Below are 8,584 nucleotides of genomic sequence, written 5' to 3'. Positions count from 1 at the left end.
TGATGTGGGGCTTGATCCCAGGACCCCAAGATCATGACCTGAACTGAAATCAAAAGTCGGACACTTAACCCGCTGAGCCACCCAGGTGCCCCAATTTTTGTACTTTTAATTCATATCTATATATTCAAAAACAATATATGTTGCATGTATGGCTACATATGTATACCATATATACACCATCAAATTATCCATCCTTTGACAATTTGATTTTTACCCTACATCATTCTTTTGATATAAATTGTTATACATTGATGTAGTTAGTCATTTATTTTAACTGCTAAATAGATTTGTACTGCCTACATAAAATTTATCCATTCACCTACTAAAGAACAGGTCATTTCTACTTTTCTAGAAAGGTGTACTTTATACATGTCTGCTTATATACAATAGACACAGCTTCTCTGGCTGGACATCCAGAAGCAGATTTTTTGTATGGTAGAATATGGGCATCCTCAACTTTCTGAGCCAGTGTCCTAAAAAAATGTGTTTTTCCAAAGTGGTTATTCAGTTACTCCTCAGCACATATTTTATTGGGTGTTTAGTATATGACAGGTCTGTTCTAAGCTCTAGGGATATAGCAATAAACAGAAGACTTATTTCCTGTCCTTCTGAGGTTTACATTCTAAGCCGAGAAGATAGAGAATAAATAAAAATATAAAACACCAGATGGCAATTAGGGCTTTGAAAAATTAAAGAAATATAAATATAAGGGGTGGACAGAGAGCAGTTGGGCTGGGGTGGGGTGAGTAAACATGGCACTATTTTTAAGCAGGTGGTCAGGGAAGACCTGTCCAATAAAGTGAAGTTTAAGCAAGAACCTGAATGAAATGAGGGAGAGAGACCCGGGGGCCTCTTTGGAGAAACCATAGTCTAGGCTGGGAGACTAGCAGGTGCAAACAGTAGGTGAGCTTCGGGAGCAGTGGGAACCAGCCTGGTGTGTTTGAGGAACAGCAAGGAAATTGGTACCCTGCAGGAGCAAATAGCCAGGAGGTAGATCAAACAGGGCCAATGTAAACTACGGTAAGGACTTAGGCTTTGTATCTGAGTGGAATGGGAAGCCAGTAGAAGGTTCTAGAAGAAAAAGTGACTGGATCTGACTTAGGTCCTAAAAGGGTGACCTTGGCTCTGGTGTTGAACAGCCCTAGAAGACTGTCATCATAATCCGGGGGACAGATGGATATGAGTGATAGCTGTGGAGGTGATCAGATTCTGGATATAATTTGATGTGAGAGCTGCCAGGGTTTACTGATGACCAGAGGTGGGGAGTGAGAGAAAAAGGGCTCAGGGCTGCCTTGGATGTTTTAGTCTTTAGCTGCAGAAAGAACAGACTTACCACTTAATGTGGGAGGAGTAGATTAGGGTCTTAAATCTGAGACCCCTACTGGATACTGAGGTGGAGAGAACAGTCATTTCCAATTTTTGCAGACAATCCAGGGTTTGGGACCTGAGCAAGTAGTATTGCCATTGACTGGTTTTATGAATTTATTATTTCCCACCTGCAGTGTGTAAGAGCTTCTGTTTTCATCAACACTTCAACACTTGATGTTATCAGACTTATTTTTGCCAGTCTGATGGGTTTGAAATGGTCTCATTATCATTTCAATTTGCATTATCCTGATTCCAGTGATAGAGCATCTTTTGTTATGGTTAGTGGCCACATGTGTTTCCTCTTTTGTGAATTGTCTGTTTATCTTTTCAATTTTATTTATTGGTTTATAGGGGCTCTTTATAAATTCTCAATATTAATCTTTGGTAGGTTCTATCAATTGCATATCTCTTCTGCGAGTCTGTGGCTTGTCTTTTCACTTTATTTCTAATTAGTTACTCAACCATCCTGTCTTAAATAACATAGGAATATTATTTCTATAAACCCCCATAACCAGTGAAGGAATTAGAGCAGTTAACACTTTCTTCCAGTTCTCCCTGTTCCACCTCTCAAATGTTTCTGTATGCTCATTTTTGTCCTAGTATACTATAGTTATCATATTATTACTTCTCACTGTAGTACTTTTCTTTCAAGATTTATGACATGTAAATTTTGTACCATCACAATAATCCAATTCTTTCAGCTGAAGCTTGTCCCTTCCATACTTATTCTAAATCACCCTTCAGTTGTTTACACAATCATATCATATAATTGCTTTGAGGACAGGTGATATATTTCCCAGCTCTCTACATATTTGAGAGTGTCTTTCTGTCTTTCTGCTTCTTTTAAATGTGGATGACTACATGGTCGTGATCTTTAAGTCACATTCTTTTCTTTTTTCAAAACTCTTCTCAAGTCAATTAATGCTGACAAGAGTTCTGAGGTCAGTAGTGTTTTTCCTTTGGGTCAGAGGTCAGCAAACCTTTTTCTGTAAAGGGCCAGATAGAAATTATTTAGTCTTTGCAGGCCCCATGGTCTCTGTTGCGATTACTCAGCTCTGCTATTGTAGTGTTAAAGCATCTATAGATGTGTAAACAAGAGTGTGAATGTACTCCAAAAAACTTTATTTACAAAAATAGGTAGCAGACCGGATTCAGTCTGTGTGCCATAGTTTGCTTTTGGATGATTCACTTCGATTTGCTTGTAGGTTCTTTTTTATACTCAGAGTTTAAGAACTTTCCCCCAAGTACTTATTCTCTGTTAATTCTGGAAACATGGTTAGTTGTTCTCATCTTTGGAATTGCAAGAAAGTTTTCACCTATCAGTTAGAACAAAGGCTAAGTTCCTATACCAAAAAGATCTTAAAAATACCATGGTCCTTATGTAAAGGAGGTGCGACATACAAAATTATGCCTTTTTTAGGTAACAGTGCAGTAGGCAGTTGAGGCCTGCTGCAATGTCTCTGCCATCTGCCACAGGTGACTTTCCTCTCGGGGTCAAAAGCATATGGGAGTGTTCCCAGATAAAAAATAGACACCCAGTTCAACTGGAATTTCAGAAAAACAATGAACACTTTCTTAGTATAAATATGTCTCACGCAATAAATGAGATATACTTACACTAAACATTTATTCACTGTTGATCTGAAATTCCAGTTGAACTGGGTACTCTGTTTTTATTTGCTGCATCGAAGCAATCCTTATCTACAACCACCAGGAAGGAGGAGAAGGACTCGGAAGACACAGGTCCAGTCCTTCTAAGAGAAGACCTCCAGAGTAGCAGACACTCCTTCCTGCCCACATTTCATTGCCTAGAATTTAGACATGTGGCCATACCTACTTAGAAGGAAGCCTGGGAGATGTAGTCTAGCTTGTTGATCATGTGCTCAGCTAAAATGGTATTGTTACAGAAGAAGGCGAGAACAGCTCTTAGGGGACATTTAGTAGTCTGCCAAGTTATATCTTCAAATACTTTTCTAGTTTCATTAGATGTAAAGTCTTTGCTAGAGACATCAATTTCTCTAAATTTGATTTTCGTTCTTTGTCCTCCATGTTTCTCATCTCTTGTCTGATTACTTTAACCTCGTTGTCCTTTTCCTTTGTATCTGATGTGGTTTTTAAAAGGTTATCAACATTGGGGCGCCTGGGTGGCTCAGTTGGTTAAGCATCTGCCTTCGGCTCAGGTCATGATCTCAGGGTCCTGGGTTCGAGCCCAGCATCGGGCTCCCTGCTCTGTAGGAAGCCTGCTTCTCCCTCAGCCTGCTGCTCCCCCTGCTTGTGCTCTTTCTCTCTGTCAAATAAATAAATAAAAATCTTAAAAAAAAAAAAAATAATAAGGCTGTCATCCATCCCACTATTTTTCTGCCAGATATCCCTTCTTTATCTTTCTCATTTCTAATCCATTTATTACTTCTACAAAGGTATGATTTTTTCCTTCTCGATGTCTTTCCTTAGCTCTTCCAACTCCTTTTATATCTCATTTATTCTCTTGTCATTTCACTTTTAATATATTTTATTTCCTTCAGGGTGTAAAACATTTGTTGCAATTTTTTTTCTATTTATTATAAGAGGTGAGTTGTTTTCTATAATATATCCTTTCTTTCTCATTTGATTAATATGCTCCTTTATTTCATCTTCTCTACACCCCCCCATTTAAAAATGTTTACATCAGTCTTTTAATTTTCTTCCCATCCATCTTTGATCAGGATTTGCTATTTAGATTTTCTGTTTATATGAAAGAGAGTGGAGGAATTACTTTGGAGTACCTTGGACTTCTTGTTAGATCCAGCCTATGAGGAGCTTGGAAGAAAGCAAGAGGAGGACTCATGAAATGTAATACAAGATTGGGCTCTCATGGTTGCAAAGTCTATTTTTTTTTCCTTTTATGTGGCAATTTTTTAAAATTAAAATTTAATTGAAAAAATCTTTTAGGAGAAAAGTTATGCAAGCCTGCATCTTTCATACTTAAGCCCAGATGTGAATTGCCACATATTCCTTCAATCTTTTCCTATCTGGAGGAAGAACTCTTGGTTAGTTGACTTTTGGATTAGTAGGGAATGCAGGCAATTACAGGAATAGAGGAATGGAATCTACAGTGCTAGAGAATATTAAAGGACACGCAGAGTTTTACTGAATTAAGTAATGGAGAGGTTTTTAGATGTCTCTCCAACTTCTGCTCCATGAAGATGAAAGTGAAAGCTAGCTCATTTTTTTTCATTCTGTTGAAAAAGGTTTGGTTGCTCTGGATTAGGTCTGTAATATCAAAGTCAATTGCCAGCACACTTTCTTAGAATGGTTAGGACTTAGCTTTCTATTCCAAGATAATAAAAGCATATTTCAATTTTCCAGTAATATGGCTTTCTACCCAGATTGCACGGTGTTTTCACAGGATGTTCTAACTCATAAGTAGTTGGGTGGGTGGAGACATTTAAAAAACGTGTCTCATATTTTAAGGAAAACTGGAATGCTTTTAAATGAAAATCACGATTCTTAGGATAAAATAAAAACTTGTATATTTTTATGCGTGTTTTTCTTAAAATATAGGAATACAATCTTAATAATGCTGATGAATATGGCTACTGTACCACTGAAGTTTAATTATGGAGATGCTGGTGCTGAAAAAGAATTTGAATCTAGAAGAAAATGTTTGATACATGATTTTTGATAAACTATGGGCTAATATTGTATAGTAACTGACAAAATGCAAGTGACCTTAATTTTTGGCATGGTGTTGTGGCCAAAAAAGCATCTCAGTCACCAGAAGTGAAGTTAAGTAGAGATAGGATGTAGCATTTCTGGAAGTTGAGGGAAGAACTCTCTTTTGGACAACTCTTATAATTTATACTCTCCATTTTAAGCATATGCACACAGACATGTACACACATCTTCTTGCACTCTAGAGAGTTGCTGGTCAGCCAGGAATTTCTTGAGGTACCACTATTTATCAATAATAATGACACAATCATCATTCCATTCTTGAATCATTTTATAGTGATTTCTGTGTGTGAAAGCTGTAGTAGGTATTATGGGGGGTCTGAAGAGAAGTAAAAGCCCCAGGAATCCTCCCCAAAGAAGTTTAAAATCTAGATAGAAAGGGAGACAATATTCAGTTACAGTTAAATGATAACATAAGATTGTTTATGATCAAGTAAGTAATTCATAGCAAAAAACAAACAAACGAAAAAGAAAATCCCAAGCAGAATACTAGCCCAGGGGAGGAAAAGACCACAATAAGCTGAGGGCAGGGAAATTATTCAAAAATATCTATTGTGTGTGCCAGTTTGCTAGGCCCTGTACACATTGAATTAAGTAGCGTCACTACCCTTTAGGTTAAAAATTAATAATTGATGATAATCATCCTGGGGACAGAAATAATGTCATATATCTAGCCAATGCAGAACATTAAATTAGTAAATCATTTACATTATTATTGTAAATAATATTTTTGTAAAATATTGTGGGATGGATGACAACCTATTATTGTGGGATGGATGACAACCAAAATAGTGGGATGGATGACAACCTATTATTGTAAAATAGGTGATGAAGAAAGAAGAATCTTAGAAATCTTATTTATTATTTCTCTTGGTTACAGTAGTGAATGTCTTGCTAGAGAGGTGTGTTTTCTGGAACTATTCGGTTCAACATGAAAGTCTTTTTCCAAGAAATATTAGCAGGTAATGTGTCTTTTTACTGTTGTATGAAAAAGAAGTAAAGTCTACAGTATTGTCCTAAAACTGAAAAAATGCTAACTCTTCTGAGGGTCATTGGTCTTAACTGCCGCAGACACATAGTTTTACAAATGCTTCATCCCAAATTACACATTTCATCTGTGAAATTCACTGGCAAACACTTGTGCCTCTTAGAATTGCCAACTTCTATATTCAGAGTAGAAATCATCCATAGTTTATAACAGAATGACATTAGACCAGGGGTTAAGACACTTGGTTCTATTTCTGGCTTCGACATTTTTCCTTGATTGTGGTTCACCAAAACAGTATTATTGTGTCATTAACAAAGTCAAAAGTTATGTTTTAAGGATATAGTTTGCATCTTTAAAAATGTTTTGCCTACCTTGTCAGAATCATAGTGTACAAGATTGTCTTGTAGTTGTTATTAATATAGCTGTATTAATTTCTGAGACTATTTCAAGGGAAACTCTAAGAAGCTAGGTTATTTTTTTTTTTTTAAGATTTTATTTGTCAGAGAGAGAGAGAGCACAAGCAGGAGGAGAGGCAGGCAGAGGGAGACGTAGGCTCCCCGCTGAGCAAGGAGCCAGATGTGGGACTCCATCCCAGGGCCCTGGGATCATGACCTGAGCTGAAGGCAGACGCTTAACAGACTGAGCCAGCCAGGCATCCCAAGAAGCTAGATTATTAATTAGCTTTGCTCAAAAGAGGAAAATATTAGCTTTTCAAAGTAAAACAAAGGTAGAATTACTGTTAGCTCTTGCTTATCCATGATATTTAGGATGAAGAAGACTATCAAGATATCAACTGTGAAACCCACAGTTAATTCCAAACCTCCTTTCAGTTACAGCGGTCCCCAAACCCATTGTTTTACCAAATATCTCACTGGAGCAGTTAACAAGTAGCCACAGGATTTAAGTTTGGCTCCTTTTCCTTTCTCTTGCCCTCCCTCTGGTGGAGGTGTTAATGAGTGAAATGCCCAAGATGGGCAGCTGAAGGGAGCTGGATCCAAGGGTTTACATTCTCCACTAATTACACCATCAGCCTTTGGAATTGCGAATGACTCGCTGATGTCTGCCACTTTATAGATGCCCAGATAGTGTCCACTTTGGTCTGCTTAGAATACATCTAAATGAGAGCTCAAACCGTTAATAAAATATTATTATAGCTCATGCCTTCAGAAAGGAATTGACCTAATTTTTAGCTGGGTTAAAACGTTCCTAGTAAATAACAATAAAATAAAGAGTATAAAGAGTTCCTAGTTGGGGAAACAGGATACACACCTGCTTTATAATAAGACTGTAATCAGAATAATGTTTTTACATTTTGAAAGCTCCTTCACTTGTATTATCTAGTTTGATGCTCTCAACAGCCCAGCTAGCTTGGGAAGGTGCTGTCACAGAGGTCCCAGGAGAGGATTAGGGCCCAGATTTCCCCAATCTTCGTTCTGTGCTACTGTCCCTGTCCATTCAGATAGCCTAATACACATAGATACATATGATAGCAATTTATCATAGTGATTCTTAAAAATATCCCCAAATTTTAGAACATCATGATCATTCCCATCCTAACAGAAATAAGATACGTATAATAGTAACTTCTCACAATGGCTCTTAAAAACATTCCCCAATATGGAACATCATAATCATGCCTAACCCAGAGGTAAGATTAAATTAGTTACCCACAAAGCACAATAATTAGGACACAACAAGCTAAGTAAAGGTTAGTTAATGTTGTTATTATTGTTAAAAACCATGGTAGAGGTAGTATAGTGTTGTGGAGAAAAGCATGGACTCTGGAGCTGACCCTCTGGGCTTATTCCTGGCTCTGTCACACAGTTAGTTATCTCATGAAGTTGTGTGTAAAGCTCTTGGAGGAACACCTAGCACAGAGGCGGTGCTATCTAGATGGCAGTCAGTATTATTACTTGAGAGCTCTAATACTTATACATGGAAGTAATAGTTTGCCTTAAGTCACAAGGTAAATGATGGAGCTAGACTGTAATCTTGATGCTTCCATTTACCTTTTATAGAAATGTCTTTCTAGGTTATGTTATTTTCCTACAGTTTCTAAAATGTGTTTACCTCCTCTCATGTCTCCCTCCATGGCCAATATTTACTCTCCTTTACCAAACTGAAAATCTTTTTCAAAATCAACATTTATAAAAATTTCCATTGCAAAAATCTTAACCCTAGATGTCCTCAGCTATGAAGTACTCAGTTTAGCCATGCATGCACATTTGCATTTGTAAGGAGTTGTTTTGTGCTTGAAATTGTTTTTTCTTTCTGGACATACTCTATAAGCCCACTAGAGGTACACTACTTGAACCCTGCATTTCTATTCACTTCTTGTTAATTTACTCAACAGTATCTAGAACTGGATACTGCTATAGTCCAGTGGGCTATTCAGTAAATCACCAAATGACTGGTAGGCATTCCCTCTATTTTATTTTTTCTTTCTTCTTTCTTTTTCTTTCTTTCTTTCTTTCTTTCTTTCTTTCTTTCTTTCTTTCTTTCTTTCTTTCTTTCTTT

This window comes from Phoca vitulina, unplaced genomic scaffold, assembly GCF_004348235.1.
Source record: "Phoca vitulina isolate PV1807 unplaced genomic scaffold, GSC_HSeal_1.0 scaffold93, whole genome shotgun sequence".
NCBI lineage: Eukaryota > Metazoa > Chordata > Mammalia > Carnivora > Phocidae > Phoca > Phoca vitulina.
Note: the sequence above shows the minus strand (reverse complement) of the source record.